The sequence below is a fragment of the Pongo abelii genome, chromosome 5, assembly GCF_028885655.2.
Source record: "Pongo abelii isolate AG06213 chromosome 5, NHGRI_mPonAbe1-v2.0_pri, whole genome shotgun sequence".
In the NCBI taxonomy this organism is placed as follows: Eukaryota; Metazoa; Chordata; class Mammalia; order Primates; family Hominidae; genus Pongo; species Pongo abelii.
Window position 1 is genome coordinate 38,185,890 of NC_071990.2, and position 18,378 is coordinate 38,204,267.

Consider the following 18,378-nt stretch of genomic DNA (forward strand, 5'->3'; position numbering starts at 1 on the left):
CACGTAATCTCTTTGGACCTTAGATTCATCATTATAAAATGAAGGACTTGGGCTTGACATGTGCCAAGGTCCTTTTCTAGCCCCTAGAGGTAATTGGTTAACTTCTAGAATTATGACTCCTTCATGAAGTTGAAACTTTTAGGTCTTTTTTTTTATTTTTACTTTTTTAAAAACTTTCTATCTAGCGATCCTATATAAATAAGTCTTTACTAATTAGGATATGTTTAACTTTCCTTCTTTATTCATTTTGTCAAAGGTAAACAAAGCTGCATACTAGCTAAAGTTCTAAGGACAGGTTTTAGTCAGTAATACACTTTTGCAATAGGGAAGAGAGTCCAGTATGAAATGAAGTCAATGTCGATTACAGAGATGACTGGGAGTTTTAAAGGGAGAATGGAGTTTTAAAGGGAGTTTTAAAGGGAGAATGGCAGGGGACTTGGCAGGGTGGATAAACGGGATCCGTAGACTCAAAGAAGTGAAGAATTTAAAAAGATGGGTAAAATATGGTGATTAGGCCAGCTGTGCCTGTTAGCTGGCACTGTGACTGGGGAATAGATACCCTATTTTTCCTGATTGTTACATTTTTAAAGGAATGGCTTTCAGGTCCTTGAGAAAGACACTCCTGAGTTGTAGGAGTACGGCTCAAAGGGACAGAGGAAGGATTCACAGTTGTAAGCCCTTTTTAGTAAATGATCTGAGAGGATAGTTAGGGCCTATCTTCAGATGCTGGCTAGAACAAACAGTAGATTCTTTGGCAGCCTTGAGCTTTAAGAGGCAGACACTTTAAGAGAGGCTAGGGTCATCCTAGGGAGGTAACCTTGAGCTGTTAGAAATGTTAGTGTTTAAAATTAGCTGCACGTGGTGGTGTGCACCTGTAGTCCCAGCTGCTCGGGAAGCTGAGGCAGGAGAATTGCTTGAACCTGGGAGGCAGAGGTGCAGTGAGCTGAGATTGCGCCACTGCACTCCATCCTGGTGACAAAGTGAGACTCCGTCTCAAAAAAAAGAAATGTTAGTGTGTAAATCTTTTAATGTGAAAGGAGGGAGTGGACCAAATCATTTGTTTTGAGAGTCCGTAGTTTTTAAAGGTCCAGGTTGAGGCCGGTCCAGAAGAGGGCTCAGAGGAGGCTGGCTAGATTTTTATTGGAGAGATTTTTGTGTTGTTGTTAATTTTAATCTATTCATTATGCTATTTGGGCAAGGAAGTAATCATGGTGTAAGCTTTAGACCTTTACATTTGTGCCTAAAGTAGGGGTTAGGTGGGAAAGAATTGGGGAAGCTGACAGCTTTTATAGGTTCAAAATTTGGAATTTGTCAGATATTTAGGTTTTTAAAAGAAAAGAAATATTGGTGGGTTTTTATTCAGCTTTTAGCAGTATTTGTGCCATGTTAAAGGACTGTATTTGGGACGGGCGCAGTGGCTCATGCCTATAATCCCAGCACTTTGGGAGGCCTAGGTGGGCGGATCACGAGGTCTGGAGAGCGAGACCATCCTGGCCAACATGGCGAAACCCCGTCTCTACTAAAAACACAAAAATTAGCTGGGTGTGGTGGCCCGTGCCTGTAATCCCAGCTACTCGGGAGGCTGAGGCAGGAGAATCGCTTGAACCCAGGAGGTGGAGTTTGCAGTGAGCCGAGATCACGCCACTGCACTCCAGCCAGAGCGAGACTCCGTTTCAAAAAAAAAAAAAGGGACAGTATTCTGCTTCTTACCTTATGTATCTACAATTACAGATATGAAGAAATGCTTCCTCACTGATGAAAGGTTAACTTTATAGTGAAGACGAAAGTAGCAGTGAGACAAAATGTATACAGGTTGAGAACCCCAAATCCCAAATCTGAAATGCTCCAAAGTGCAAATGTTCCAAAATCTGAGAAAAACAAATCCCAACACTTCTGGTCTCAAGCATTTTGAATTAGGGGTACTCAACCTGTATTAGATTGTATATTTGTCCCCAAATGGAGACCCCATTGTAATTTAGTAAAGCATGGTTTTGGGAGAAGGCCAGACACCTTTGAATAATAAGGTGGTTCACATCAAATACGCATAAGGAACTGTCTTGTGCCCTAAATGAATACAAAGTTAAAAAAATTTAACTATGAAGCTAGAGTTCAGCCATGGTCTTTGTGTTTCTTTGGACTTGTTACAGTTTTACTTTCTGTGTTTATAATTATCTGTCTCGTGATCTGTGTCTATTTACATTTTATACAGCCTTGCAACTTTTGCTTTTATAAAAATATTAGGAGGACATTTTCAAGTATCTAAAGAAAATATTCGTTTCTCTCTATATTTTTTACCTACACACTACTGCTTTCTCCAGTTGCATTTGCGTGGCATGACTAGTTGATATCCTGCCTGCTGAAACAGAATTTTGTGTACCTTTAAAAATTCAAAAGAAAAGAGATCATTGAACTTTAAAAATACATTTTTGGATGTCATCTCAGTATGAACATAAGGAGAGTATAGTGAATGCAGTATTACAGAAGAGCCATGAGTTTTACAAGACAACATAAAGATTACTTTGGCCAAAGCCACTGTGATCTTAAAAGACTCTTTTTAAAGTATATTGTAAAATGTACAGTGTACTTTAAAAGATGGAAAAATCACTTTTTAAATAGTTATTGTTTGCCACTAGCTTAAAAATTTTCTTTTCAAAATCTATGTGGTGACAAAATTAGTTTGTTATAACTTGTTTACATAAAATTGAATGAAATGGGAAAAACATCTTTAAAATCTTACCGAGAGAATACGTTGTAGGTTAGGAACTAGGGGTGTGCGTGTTTACTTGGAGAACTGTTTTGCTGCTGGTGAAATATTCTGCTAAGTGGTGAGCACACTCCTGCCCCAATAACCATCATTACTTAAGCTATTTCTCCTTTATAAAATATTCTGGGGTTGTTTGAATTTAGAGGAAAGGAATAAGAAAGGAGAAATGAGTATATGCACAGTGAGAGTTGCTAAAAGCCATTGAAATGTTAGTTGCTGGTAAACTATATACCAAATAATAATGCTTCTGTGTATTGTTAGAATGAGAAATGTTTGTATCAGACCTTTGCATGTATGTAGAAGAGGGCCCAACCTGGCTGGGCTGGGTTTGCTAAAGCTCAACCAAAATTCCTGTCTTTGAAATGAGAGAGGTTTTTTTTCTTTGTTTGTTTTTTAAACTTTTTGACAACTGTCTTATCGTTAACCCTGGTTTGGCCTCTCTTACCTTTAAAGGCTAAAATCATTTAAGACTGTTTAAAGGATCTCTCTCTCTCGTTTTTTTTTTTTGAGACGGAGTTTCGCCCTTGTTGCCCAGGCTGCAGTGCAATGGCGCGATCTCTGCTTACCGCAACCTCCGCCTGCCGGGTTCAAGTGATTGTCCTGCCTCAGCCTCCCGAGTAGCTGGGATTACAGGCATGTGCCACCACGCCTGGCTAATTTTTGTGTTTTTAGTAGAGACAGAGTTTCTCCATGTTGGTCACAGTGGCCTTGAACTCCTGAGCTCAGGTGATCCGCCCACCTTGGCCTCCCAAAGTGCTAGGATTACAGGCGTAAGCCACTGCGCCCGGCCTTTTTTTTTTTTTTGACGGAATCTGGCTCTGTAGCCCAGGCTGGAGTGCAGTGGTGCGATCTCAGCTCACTGCAGCCTCTGCCTCCCGGGTTCAAGCAATTCCAAAGGACTTTTCTTCACAGAGACATTTATGCTTCTTTCTCAGTCTTAAGAGAAGGGCCTTGACCTAGAAACCTTTATCATCCAATATTTTCTATGCCAGGATAACTAGGACACTTACAGTAAGTATTCTGGGGAAGCATCAGGAAGTGATTGACTCAAGTTTTAGGATTTGAGGTAAAATGGACTTAAATTGCTCATCTAGATTCTCTTTATCTGAGGTCATTTAGTCTATTTAAAAAAAAAGGCCAGGCACGGTGGCTCACACCTGTAATCCCAGGACTTTGAGAGGCCCCAGGTGGGTGGATCATTTGAGGTCAGGAGTTCGAGACTAGCCTAACCAACATGGTGAAACCCTGTCTCTACTAAAAATACAAAAAAATTAGCCGGGTGTAGTGGTGCATGCCTGTAGTCCCAGCTACTCGGGAGACTGAGGCAGGAGAATCACTTGAACCCGGTGGGTGGAGGTTGCAGTGAGCCGAGATTGTGCCACTGCACTCCAGCCTGGGCAACAGAGTGAGATTCTCTCTCTCAAAAAAAAAAAAAAAAAAAGCAAGAGTTAATCTTACCATACTATATTCTCTCTATTCCTGTAAGAATTCCTATTTGTTATTTTTCTACCTTCCCCGTCAATCCCCCTTTCACATATTCTGTATTTTCTTTTCTCAAATTACAATTCAGTACATTTGTTTGTAAATGTGGATGTATATCTTTCAAGTCTAAGACTGTGGTGTAAGTAGAGAAGCCTGAAATTCCTGGAGTTTGCATAAGGATTCTCCCACCTTTGAGTTGATATATAATTCTTCCCCGTCAAGAGTGTTGATTATTTTTATATTATTGCTAAAGAAAGGTTTTACTTAACAGCTTTGCATTTTGAAGTTGTGGAGACTTTCTAAACTATTGAAAAGGATGGTATGTAAGCACCCTGGGACACGAGTTATCAATTGATTTTGCCACAAATCTTTCCAATTATCAGAGCTGGTCTGAGGATCTCTTTTGGCCTAATTTTGGCTTTTCTTACCCCCTTGATAATATTCTACCTGTCATACTATCCTTTCATTAAATATTTTTATATTGTTTTATATATGATTTTACTTAAATAAGTAAATGAATATAGAAAGCAAGAAAATTTTATGACATAGTTATGGCAAATTAACATTTATTGGTTGAAATACTACCTCCTAATGCAGTTTTTCAGACTGGGTATTGTCACTCATTAGTGGGTAGACAATTTAATGGGTCATGATTAGTATTTAAAGAATTCTGAGTAGAATAGAAAATATCAGTGTATTGCACATAGTAAAGTTATTTTGTGAAACCTTTGACTTACATTGAGTTAATTGAAAATAATGTGTAATGGGTTATAATGTAAATATGTGTATGTTACTATTATGATTTTAAGTTTGAAACCCAGTGAATTGCAGGAGTGTGGCTTTGGAAAATCTTGGAATCTAATTTGCTTTGTAAAATAGGGAATATTTCATTTGTGTCTTCAGGCAAGAGGTTAATAGTTGATTTCTTGTGATCTTTGTCAGTTCTGAGCTGTCGAGTAGTTTAGAAATGAAGCTTAAACTAGATCCGATAGCCTACTACAGTGTTAAAATACATATGAAAAGTCAAGCATAGAGTCTAATGAATATTCCTGCCTCTTACAAAGGTAGAAATGATACTGCCTATGGTATTTTTTTTTTGTTTGAGTGCAAATCCAATTCATGAATTTGTGCATTTTAGTTGACCTGTGTTTAATATTTAGGAATAGTTAGTACCTAATTCATGATGACCTCTTGTTCTAGCATATTGAAGGCCAGCTATCATTAAAGCAGTGCTTTTCACAGAATGGTTTTGCTGACCTCCTAAATAGAAGTGTGGATGGCAGAAGCATCAAAGAGGATGATAACAAGTGGGGAAGGCAGACATTTTAAAAGAACTGACTGAAGTAACTCCTCTACTAATGTGACACCATCTCTATCCCCCACAAACCCTTGGAAATACTAGTTTTGGGAGAAGAGAGGAGTATGGTGACTAGAAAGTAGCTATAACCTATTGATCATTGTATACTTTATAAGGCAGTGAGTCAGAAGATATGTTTAAGGAATGGAAGGTTGTTGGAGTAGCACTGATGACAGATGCTTATCAAAAGGCAAACTTAATATATGTTCCACAGTGTACAAAATACCACTTGGTTGGTGGACTTTTAAATGTGTGCATACTTAATTTTTAATAAACCGTAGACATAGTATATTTAAACATACTGTTTCATTTAAGACTAACTTTTAAGAAATTTGCTATCATGTGGTTCACATATGATGTACAAGTGTATAGTTGCATGAGATAAAGCTGGGAGATGACACATGAAAAATTTAATTGTGGTAGTCTCAGAGTAAGAGTAATTGGGGAGCTTCAAATTTTAATTTTGTCTGTGTTTTCAGATTTAAGTATTAATGTAATTGCACAGATTACAAATGTTTAAAAAGTGAAGTGAATTTATACAATCTAGAAGTGGTTTGTTTCTTTCTGGAATGAGCAAAATAAAATTAGCTATAGCCTGCAGCATTGGGAATCTAAATGTTGACATCTAAGGTGAGTGATATAACAATGCTGGGCGCAGGGTGAAATGGTAGATAAACCAAAATGCTAACATTCTTCTTGAAAGTGACTTGAGTTTCATGATAGTTCCAGAAGAGGATAACAAATTCCCATTTCATACCAAGTAAATTAAAATATTTCCTTATGAACTTGCAACTTAGTGGTTGCAGTTACATAGTAATCTCTTTCCTGCTTCCATTTCCTGTTAGAATACCAGAGTAAAAGTGGTCTGATTCTAGTCACTTTTGAAAAGCAAAGAGTTGTAGGTTACAGCTGAATTTTGAGGCTTTACAGTAAGAGGAACAGAGTGAGTCTGACAAATTTTAAGCTCTTATATATTTTCCTTTTAGAAATGTAGGAACTCTGCACAAACAATGTAGAAACAAATTACCAATTTCAATACAAAAAATTTTGCAGGATAGTGGAATTTGTAAGCTTGTCATACCTTGATTTTTTGAATTCACCTTTTCCCAAAAGAAAGCAACTGTTGGCCAGGCACGGCGGCTCATGCCTGTAATCCTAACACTTTGGGAGGCTGAGGCAGGCGGATCATGAGGTCAGGAGATCGAGACCATCCTGGCCAACATGGTGAAACCCCGTCTCTACTAAAAATACAAAAATTAGCCGGACGTGGTGGCATGTGCTTATAATCCCAGCTACTTGGGAGGCTGAGGCAGGAGAATTGCTTGAACCAGGGAGTTGGAGGTTGCAGTGAGCTGAGATCGCGCCACTGCACTCCAGCCTAGTGACAGAGCGAGACAACGTCTCAAAAAAAAAAAAAAAAAAAAAAAGCAAAAAAAGTAACCGCTGCTCTTAAGACGAAGTGTTTGAATAGACTATTTCTGTTTTTGTAATCTTTTTGACTTGATCACTTTTGTATACTCTTTGATTTCTTCTAAGCCAAACGCCCAAGAGGGATTTCTCAAGTGTAACATACACACACATTTTGGTCATGTGTTTGTAAAAAGGGGACAGCTCAACTTACCAGGCTCTTCTTAACCATTACGTGTCTGTTGGTAGGTATCTGTTGGATGGTTGGGTGTCTGACATTCAGAATATTCACAAACCCACCCAGAAGTAATAAATGTTAATGTTTTGCCTTTTTTCTTATCACACTAAAAAGGGCACTAAAATGTCACAGTTTTCTTTTACCCTAGTCATCATCTTCCCATCTCAGAGACAACTACTCTCCTTCTTATCCTTGTATTTATACTTTTTATTATGAATGGGCATTTATATAAATATTGTTATGATTCTGTTTTTAAAATGTTTAAATGGTATTTTGTACTAGTCTACAACCTGTATTCTTTTAAATAATGCTTTTAGAAACTAATCATGTTGACACATTGCTCTTGTTCATTTTAACTATAATATTCCATTATAATTAATGTCTAGATTTACCTAGAACAATCTCCGTTTGTGCATTTTGTGCCAGTGAAAATACTAATAGTACCTGTTTGTACCAAACTGGTACTATTGTAAGTGTATCAATTTGTTTGATACATTAATTGGTCACCTTCATTATAATATGCCCTAATTTATTTATCTAGTCCCCTGTAGAGGGACATTTGTTTTCAGTGGCCGTTTTTATACCACAGTTGCAATCCTGTGTTTTCTCGCTCTTTTTTTCAGCACTTGCTTGACTATGTTAAAAGAATGTTTCTGTAGGAAAGTCTGTTCTTTATGGTGTAGCCTCCCTTACTCTGAAATGCAAGCAAGACTCGGGCAACAGGTCCTTAACGGATTAGCAGTGCTGGACTGTGGCAGCCTTTTCTGATCTCTTAGTCTATAGCAGTTTGATGTCTTACTAATAAGCATTCTTAAATTGTGTGGTTAATTATTATGCTAGTCAAGATACATGAAGTAGTGTGTTAAAGATGATGATGATGACGTTATGGAAATTATGTCAAAAATAATTGTTGCATTTCTGACGGGAAACAGAGTGCTCAGTGCTGTGAAATAGCTGAGAGGTGGCTTCTTTCAGGCCTCAAGTGGGAAAATTGTGACCATGTGTTAGAGTATGATGGGAAAATGGAAGAAATTTAGTAGTTACTAGGTCTTTTAAGATAGTTTAGTCTGTCACTTGGCTTTATTTCTTCCCTTATGTTGGTCTAAAGCTGTAGTCTCTTTGTGGTAGACAGGATTATCCATTGTGGCATAGAGAGAAAATGTTAGAATTCCTACCTGTGTTTATTTTTGTCCTGTATACATAATCTCATTAGTATCTGTATTAGTTTCCTAGGGTTGCCACAACAAATTGCCATACACTTGGTGGTTTAAAACAACAGAAGTTTATTCTTTCACAGTTCTGGAGGCCAGAAGTCTGAAACCAAGGTAATGGCAGGGTTGGTTTCCTCTAGAACCTTTGAGGGAGAATTCATTCCATGCTGCTGCTTGTTTCTGGCTTGTCAGTAGTTCTTGGCATTCCTTTGCTCATAGACATATCACTCTAGTCTCTGCTTCATCTACATGGCCTTCTCACCTGTGAGTCTCTGTCTTTCCCTCTTCTCTGTCCTCTAAGGACAAGTGCAGTTGGCTCAGTCTTATCCCGGATTATCTCATCTGGAAATCCTTAACTTAATTACATCTGCAGAAGCTTTTTTCCCCAAAATTATCACATTCACAGGTTCTGGGTGGACATATTTTGGGAAGTGGGGACAGGGACAGGGTGCATCATTCAATCCACTACAGGAATATGTAACTACTTTTAAAACAGAAATGGAAGAGATGTGCACTCAGATTTTATACTGATGGTACACCTTTATCAAAGCTTGGAGACTTCTAGTTTAGAGAACTGTTTGGGTCGGATATAGTTGGCCTCTTTTCATGCAATTAGACGACCCTCTGTGACATGAAAAGTAGTATAAGAGTTAAGGCCAGGAACGGTGGCTCACACCTGTAATCCCAACACTTCGGGAGGCTGAGGCGGGCGGGTCACGAGGTCAGGAGTTTGAGACCAGCCTGGCCAACATGGTGAAACCCCGTCTCTACTAAAAATACAAAAATTAGCTGGGAGTGGCGGTGCACGCCCGTAATCCTAGCTACTCCGGAAACTGAGGCAGGAGAATCACTTAAACCCGGGAGGTGGAGGTTGCAGTGAGCTGAGATTGTTCCACTGCACTCCAGCCTGGGCGACAGAGCAAGACTCTGTCTCGGGGTGGGGAGGCGGGCAGTGGGGGAAGTTAATTGCTAATCCCCTATGTTTCATATCCTCAGTAGACTAATGCAGGCTACTGTATCAGAATGACCAGGCTTAGGTTTATGGGCTCCCTTTCAGACTTGTCAGGAATATGGATAACTTTCAGATAGACTCAGAAAAGCACGGGACTATTTTGTGCTTCAGAGGCTTTGGCTCCACCAAGTTTCAGATACTTAGCGTAATTCTTGTTCTGGCTGTTGCCTTTGTGTGTGAATTAGAAGATTATGATGAGGTTGCTTTTTGACATTTTTCCTGGATATAATACCCCCTTACTTAATTCTTAGTCCACAGTAGGAATGATAAGTAAAAAGATTGGACATTATTTTTGGGCCATTAATGTATGACTAAAATATCATCTTTCATGCTATAAAATTTTATACCATTTAAAAGCCTCAGTGCTTAGCTGGTTCGTGCAGTGTAAAGTAGATCTAACTATGTGTTAACAGTCTTAACTATTTTTTTTTTTAATTTATAAAGAAAAGAAGTTTGATTGGCTCACAGTTCTGCAGGCTATTCAGGAAGCATAGTACTGGCATCTGCTTCTGGGGAGGTCTCTGGAAGTTCCCAGTGATGGTAGAAGGCCAAGCAAGAACTTGCATATCACGTGGCAAAAGCGGGAGCAAGAAAGAGAGAGTGACAATTTTAACTATTATCAAAGATTGTTTTACATTTCTTAATTTACTTTTATGCTAAATATTGGGGAGAGAGAAGAAAAAATACCTTAAGACTTCCGGTTTGAAGAAAAAGAAAAATGGCACATAATCTTAAATGGAGAATGCTGAAAGACAGATACTTTAGTAGTGGAACAAGAATTAGTTTTTGTGAACAAAGAGAGGAAAAGCATAGACAATTACATGGTTTTTGTTTGTTTGTTTGTTTGTTGTTTTTAAAGGCAGTAAAATCCTGAAATGAAATAATTGCAATTGTAACTAAGATTGCTGCAGCCCTTTTATATTATGAAGTCCTTTAATACAATATTATCACATTTGATTCTTAAAATGTTGGTGATTTTATAGCTCCATTTTACAGATAAGGAAACTGACTCAAATGGGTTAACTCATGTTCCCAAGATTAAATAAATTTTAAAGAACTGAGATTTGATCTTTGGAAGTTTAGACTTGGATCTAATCTCCACTATTTGATGTTATTAGGAATGAAAATAGTAGACTTAGATGGGATTGTACTGTGAAAACCAAGGCTAAATAGATTAGTCGGGATTGTACTGTGAGGATGTAACAGTAACATTGTTTTGCATTTGTGTGTAGGAGTATTCTCTTTTCTTCTGCTCTTTTCTTTTAGCTCAGTTGTAGTTTGCCTCTAGATCCCCTCATAATCAGAGAAACAGTGCTGACAGCTTCACAGAGTAGCTAATTTAGGAAAAGGTGTGCATATGTGGTGGGGGGAGTGTTTTTGTCTAACACATTTTCTGTTTTGGTGGTGAGATCTTCATTTCTTAACATCTTGTTCTTGTTCGTATGACTTTTAGCTCATTAACCTTGCTCTCTGCGCTGCGTAGGTGAAGCACCATTTCTAATTTAGTCTCCTGTGTTTAGCTTCTCAGAAGATTTTTTTTTGAAAATGTTTGGAAGTGTGATTTAATTGCAAGGCTGTTTGCACATTGTCAGTGTGAAAGCAAAGATGAATTTCATATTTAGACTGTGCAACCTGCAGATTTCATTTGTTAAACCTTCCAGTTGGTACTCCTGTTCTCTCATACATGTGTGCATAATAGTATGGAAAAAAACTCCTGTTTTGTTGTATCCATATTTATCAGTTTGGTTGAGTTATGGAAAAGCCTGTCCTTTGCTTTGTGTATTTGCTCATTTGGAAACCTTGTATAGTTTATAGAGACACTAGTGATTTGTTCCCCAGCTTCCCTGTGGATTTTGTTCCATATTACAGTCCAGTTCCACCTCTCTGTCCCATACTCCTGAGCTGTTAATTTGTACATTTCGATGCAGTTTGTTTCATCCTGTGTTTTTGTAATCCAAACTGAATGTAACGAGCTGTGTGCTTTAGGGACCTGGCTTTGCCTTGCCAATTAGAACAAAGTGGTTACTGAGTTAAGAGTATGTTTTAAATAAAACACGGCACCTCTGAATGGTGCTGACACTCATTTGGGAATAAAAGAGATGGTTTTAACCCTTTGACTCACAAAGAAGAGCCATTACAAAAGATTATATATATATATATATATATATTCTTTGAAAAGAAGGGTAAAGTTTACCTCCATAAAATGTGGTTTTACAAGTTTCTTAAGGTAACTAAATAAATTTAAAAGTTTGTCATTAAAAATATACTTTTTTCCTTCATGATCATTTGAGACATGTTAGCAAAATTCTGTAAATTTCTGAATATTGAACCAATGGCTGCTGCTGAATTTTGAATTTGTTCATGTTTAGGAAGGTGAGGGTATATGAAACCAATAGGTATGTCAGCCTCTTTTTATTTTTATAATATATCAAGCCAAGTTTTCAATTTAGTGGTGACACTCCTTCCCCCAGAGATACTTAAAAATTATGAAGGTGAATGTAAGCTTCTATAATCTTGTGGGAATATTATTTTCAGGTAATTGAATTTTGAGCCATCAATGACTTAAGGCTATTTGGAAGTTTAGCTGCACTTTCACCAAACATTTACAGCACAGATGTTTCTGAATTACTAATTCACGTTATAGAGAGACACTCATCAGTTACTTCTGTTATTGTATTTGCATCTACCCTAAAAATAGAGTTCTCTTTTTAGCTGATATAGCAGATAAACTGTAATTCATCATTGGAATAAGGAAAACATAAAACTTACTTTGAAGAAAAAGTGGGACTGTATCAAAAACTTTGAAATAAAGACATCAAAGGGAAAGCTAGACATAGAAAGACTTGGTGATGGGTTTAGACAACATTATAGCATGTATTAACCTATGCAAACAAGAGAGAACAAAAGGAATGCATTTCTGTAGAATAGTTCAGTTAAAAAGTATGTAGGAGTGTCATGTTGAAAAAAAAAGTTTCTAGAAAAATGATGTCTGTACTAGAGGAGGCCAGTTAATTGGACTAAGTGAAACTAAACATAGGCATTTCTAACATTGTACTGGGAAAGTCTTGCAAGCCCTACTGATGGTTTGAAGAGACGATCATTGTAACAGTATTACTAAATGCCCTGTACTTCAGATCTGAAGATTAACCTCCATAGTGCTAGTACTTTAAATTGTTCAGTTTTCTGAGTAAAGATATTAAAGTTTAAATGTGCTTCCATCTTCTCCTTAACACTGTTTTAACCTGTTGCTAAACTTACAGTCCAGGAGATTGAATCTTGTTTAAAAATGTTTGACATCTGTAGAGAACACTGAATTTTCCAGCTTTGCATAAAGTGACAGTGTTTTCCTTAACTCATATGTTTTAGGATCCAGTAGCTGTTAATTTCCATGCCTGCAGCACAAATTAATGTCAGGAAGTCTTTCTCAAAAATTATTTTCATGCAGGTCCTAGGCTTCCAATGGCAACTGAAAGCTGGGTTATTCATTTCTCCTATACCTGTTACTCAGTGTGCATCATAAGTATTTGTAAACACTGGTTTTGCTTTTGGAAGTCTAGAAGTGCGAATCCCATTAATCATGTGATTTTGGAAATGATGATCATAGAATATTTGAGTGGAAAGAATTTTAGAGCGCTTTTCTTACCAAAACACTGGTACTCAGTCCAAATGTCTACTGAATTAATGAGTTTCAAAGTAAACTGAAGTGGTGAGGGTAAAGTGGCTTATTATTTCATCTTTCATTTGCATACTTCAACCTCAATTTCCTTTCTCCTTCCAGTGTTATATGCTATATTAGTAATCTTGAAGATGAGACTAGAAATAAATCTATAATAAAGTTGCAACAACCCTTTAATTTGTAGATACTGCTTTAGGATTATATGCCTTTTTCTGTTTACTATCTCTTAATTCATGTGCTGATAGTCTTGCAGGTAAACATTCATTGTTCTGTAGAGTTGATACAGTTGTCAAATTTTTGTGTATTTGTGTGTATGTGGGTGTATGCACATGCATACAGTTATTTAGATGTGTTGATTATAATTTTTAATTAAAATTTTTACTTAAATATGACAGTTGGATTTTATATGAGATTTTATACCATATAGCAATTACAAGAAGAACTAAAACGTCCAAAAACATTTTCTACATCATTAGTACCTTAAAGAAATTTCCCCAAACTTGATGAAAATCTTTATTATAGATTTTTTAAAAACCCATGATAAAGTGTTTCATGTTCTAAGATACATACTCTGTGGAAATGGATCTTTTTTATAGTGTCCCTCTATCAAGTAGCCTGGGTTTATAAAATATCACAGAGACAAAGTTCTTTTCTCAAAATCCCTACATGGCCCTACAAGAGGAGGAGCCTAAAAAAAGAAAAGAGAAAAAACTGTGTGTGCTTCCCTTAGGCCAAAATTTGTCTTCAGTAAATGGGAAAGACAAAACTACTAAATCTGTTTTTCTTTTGTGATGACTGAGGTCTTGTGTTTTGACCTACAGCGTGTATCACGTGGAGAAAGGTGCCTCTTATAACTTGGGTAGCAATTTGAGAACTTAAGTAATGACAATACTAGGTATTTAATATTTTTTCTTTTGGGCTGATACCAGTAGGCGGGGGGAGGTCCCTAAATGCCAGTGGGACCTCAGCTCTGATCAATGTTCAGGCTCTTGACAGTGTCTTCAGTAGGAATTCAAGGATGAGTTGGAAAATAGTGAAATGTACTAAGATTTATTGCAAAGTGAAAAGTACATGCTCAAGAAAGGGGAGTGCGGGCATACTCAAGACAGGGTTTGGCTTCCATCTGTATGGGTTTCTTTAATCAAAGGATGGAGTATTCATGAAGATTTCTGGAAAAAGGTGAAAATTTCTCAACTTTAGTGCCACCCATTTTTACACCAGTATGGGTGCTCCCGGAACTGTCTTGGCATTGGTGGGTGTGATTTAGTATGTTAATGAGCATATAATGAGGTCCTAGGTGAAACCTAGGTCAAATCCAGTGCCATGTTGGGTCCACTTGGTCTTAGCTAGCTTAACCCACACTCTGCTTTTCACGGTCTTCTTGGCTCCTAGCTTATATATGTATTTCAACAGTTTCCTTTGTGCTAGTCATGTGAAACTGCTGCCTGGAATTTTCTTTTCCCCTTCGGCCACCCTGTATTATTCCTATCTCAGGGCTTGGGGGAAACTGTATGGTATTCTGGAAAAATATCACGTGGAGGCAGATAATTTTGGACAATGGGAAATTTTGCATTGGAAGATCATTGACATAGTCTTTTTTTCAAGACAGAGTCTCGCTCTGTCTCCCAGGGTAGATTGCAGTGGTGCAATCTTGGCTCACTGCAACCTCTGCCTCTCCGGTTCAAATAGTTCTCCTGCTTCAGCCTCCCTGCACCACCATGCCCGGCTAATTTTTGTATTTTTAGTAGAGATGAGGTTTTGCCATGTTGGCTAGTCTAGTCTCGAACTCCTGAACTCCAGTGATCCGCCTGCCTTGGCCTCCCAAAGTGTTAGGATTATAGGTGTGAGCCACGGCACCCGGCCGACATAGTCTTATTTTAGTTATCAGTGGTAATTTATTTTTGGACACACCATATGGTTTACTCTTTATAAAGCAAAAATGAATGTCTTGTCTAAAACACTGTTTTGTATAGTTGTCATATAAAATACCTGACTTTGTTTTAGCAGACGTTTTCCTTTTTGGTGTCAATACTCTGAGCTTATGAAAAACACAGCTCTTGCTTGAGCACTTGTTAGACACTTGGATACCTGAGGCACTGCTGGTTACCACTTCTTATTAAAATTTGGTCAGTGATTCTAGTTGCATTATAAATTAAAATTCAGAGAAACAACCCCACCCTAACATCAGAGTGGTGTTTTTGGTATCTTAAGGGGTTGGTGTGGTTTGTTTAGTGGCTCCATTGAAAGGCTGCCTAGGACTTCTGTCTGAATTTTAGGTGGACATAAATACAGGGTATTCATTGCGGAGGTTCAGAGTGAGAGAATAATGGGGAATGTAAAAGCATACAAGTCTGTTTTTTAAAAACTGCAACCAAGTGAACCTTTTCAAAGTACACGGTAAAGGTCAAGTTTCTTGTATTTCCTACCTGATCTCTATGTGACTGAATGGAGGCTATTTCACTTCTGATTTATAAGATACTTACCTTGACTCAAGGTTTTGTGAACATCTGACATTATTAGCGCTTTTGTCTTTTGCATGGCTCCACCCTTAAGAAGGAAAACACAGACCCAGTTTACATTAAGAGAAGCCCTTCCCTATAGGCCTTTGTTGCACAACTCAAAAGAGCAACAACCTTAGCAAAGTAATTGGGTTTTTCAAAACACAAAATTACGATTTTCCCCCCCATTCCTTCATGCACACTGTAAAGTTACCAGGATACCCTTTCTCAATAGTTTAAAATTGTGATCTATTTTTTTCCCCTCTTTTGGTGTCCTGATCAGGGTTGGGGGAGAGGGAAGCATTAATTTTTTACTAATTTCCCTTGAATTCACTAGTGCCTTAATTTCTTACAGCGTTATCAAATAATTGATGTTTATGCTGTTTTGGAAACTGGCTTTTAACAAGTGTTTTTGCTGTAGCGTGAGTGAACCTTGACAACATTATGCTAAGTGAAATAAGCCAGTCACAAAAAGAACAAATACTATTTATTCTGCTTACATGATGTACCTACAGTAGTCATATTCATAGAGACAAATAGAATGGTGGTTTCCAGGGGCTAGAGGGTGGGGGAACTGGAGAGTTGTTTAATGGATAAAGAAAGTCAATTTGGGAAGATGAAAAAAAGCTCTGGAGATGGATGTTAGTGGCAGTAGTTGCACAACAGCGTGAATGTACTTAATGCCACTAGAACTGTACGATTAAAAACGGTTAAGATGGTAAATTTTATGTTATGTGCACCTAACCCCAGTTAAAGATAATGATTAAAATAGTGTTTACTTTTGAGTACAGTTTTGTTCTTTACATTTGCCAAAATCTTTCTTTGTTCAAATTTCTTTTAAAAATCTGATAACGGGAGGTTAAGTGTGAATATTTCATCTTGTTCTGTGACAGTAAACTAGTCATCTATAGTAGAGAGCAGAAAATAAAAAAATTTCCAGAAATAAAACTGAGATTTAAAAACAATTTAATTTTTTTCTTTTCATATTTATCTGTGTAGATGATGCCATAACAGGCATAATTTATATTATTTATATGATTAAATTAAAAAGTTGTAGTGGCTTAGATTTTGGACAAGCTACTTTACCTGAAATATTAGTTTCCTCATTTGTCAAATCGGGGGTTACTATACCTCCTTCCCTGGGAATAAAATTAGATGATATAGATGAAATCCCTTTAAAGGTATTTTATTAAAGTACTACATGTATGTAGTTTGAAAAGTCAAAATATTACATGTAACAAAATGCCCTGCCCTTTCTACTCCAAGTTTCCCCACATGCAGTGATTAAGAGGAAACAATGACTCTGAATTCTGTGTGCTGTTTCTTCTAAATTTATACTTCTCTATATTTATGATTAATATACATATATTGCTGACTTTTTGATTTATCAGTTGTACACATTTTTTTTTTTTTACCTTGTGATATATAAAGCCTTTGCTTTCTTATACCACCCTCTCCTATTCCCCCCAACATATTTGTAGTGAAATTTTGGTTAAATCTTCAGTATTTACTTTTTTATGGGTATATAAATATTATGATATTGGAGCATTTAGCTTAGTATTTCCTTTCTTTTTTTCCCTTCCTGGAGGATTTTCCAGAGATCTTTCTGTTACTTCTATTTTTATTCCATTGTGCTCAAGAAACATTTTGTATGACCCTCATTCATTTATTGAGACTTGTTTTATGACAAAATAGGTCTTGGAAGATGTTTTGTTTGTATTTGAAAAGAATGTGCATTCTGTTGTTGAGTAGTGTGTTCTTCAAGTGTCATTTAGGTCAGGTTGGTTGACAGTGTTCAAGTTTCCGTGTCTTGATTTTTTGCTTACTTGTTCTGTCAGTAACTGAGAGAGGGATAGTGAAATACCTGAATACAATCATGGATTAAAGCAGTTTTTTCTTATATTTATAACATATTTAGCTTCATGTGTTTTGAAGCTGTCTTACTAGGTACATAAATATTTAGGATTTTTACATTTTTATAAATTGATCCCTTCATCATTATGAAATGATCATTTTAATTGCAGATAATGTTATTTGTTGTGAAATTTACCTTGAGATTAATTTAGCCATGCTAGTTTTCTTTTGGTTAATGTTCACATGGCATAGTTTTTTTCTTTTTGTTTTCTTTCCAACTTTTATTTTTAGGTTTAGGGGATACATGGGCACATTTGTTACATGGGTAAATTATGTGTCATGGGGGTTTGGCGTACAGATTAGTCACCCAGGTGATAAGCATAGTACCCAATAAATAGTTTTTTGATCCTCACCCTCCTCCCATCCTCCACCCTTAAGTAGGCCTCCGTATCTATATTTGCCTTGTGTCCATGTGTACTTAATGTTTAGCTTCCACTTATAAGTGAGAACATGTGGTATTTCGTTTTCTGTTCCTGTATATGTTTGCTAAGGATAATGACTTCCAGCTCCATCCATGTTCCTGCAGAGGACATGATCTTGTTCTTTTTTATGGCTGCATAGTATTCTATGGTGTTGTATGTACCACATTTTCTTTATCCAGCCTATCATTCTTGGGCATTTAGGTTGATTCCATGTCTTTGCTATTGTGAATAGTGCTGCAGTGAACATATATGTGCATGTGTCTTTATAATAGAATGATTTACACTCCTTTGGGTATTTATATTCCTTTAGGTATACAAACTCAGTAATAGATTGCTGGGTCAAATCGTAGTTCTTTGAGAAATCTCCAAACTGCTTTCTTCAGTGGCGGTAGCAATT

General features: G+C 37.1%; 1 protein-coding gene and 1 long non-coding RNA gene across 3 annotated transcripts in view; both read left to right on the plus strand.

Moving 5' to 3' along the window:
• Window positions 1-18,378, plus strand: part of ZFAND3 (zinc finger AN1-type containing 3) — a 317,651-nt gene that overhangs the window by 92,646 nt on the left and 206,627 nt on the right. The gene's annotated exons all lie outside the window — the stretch shown is intronic.
• The window catches only part of LOC129060225 (uncharacterized), an 83,155-nt gene continuing 64,777 nt past the window's right edge, over window positions 1-18,378 (plus strand). The window contains exon 1 of the long non-coding RNA XR_008526766.2: window positions 1-18,378. This exon is cut by the window's right edge and continues 15,172 nt beyond it. This is a non-coding gene — a long non-coding RNA (uncharacterized LOC129060225).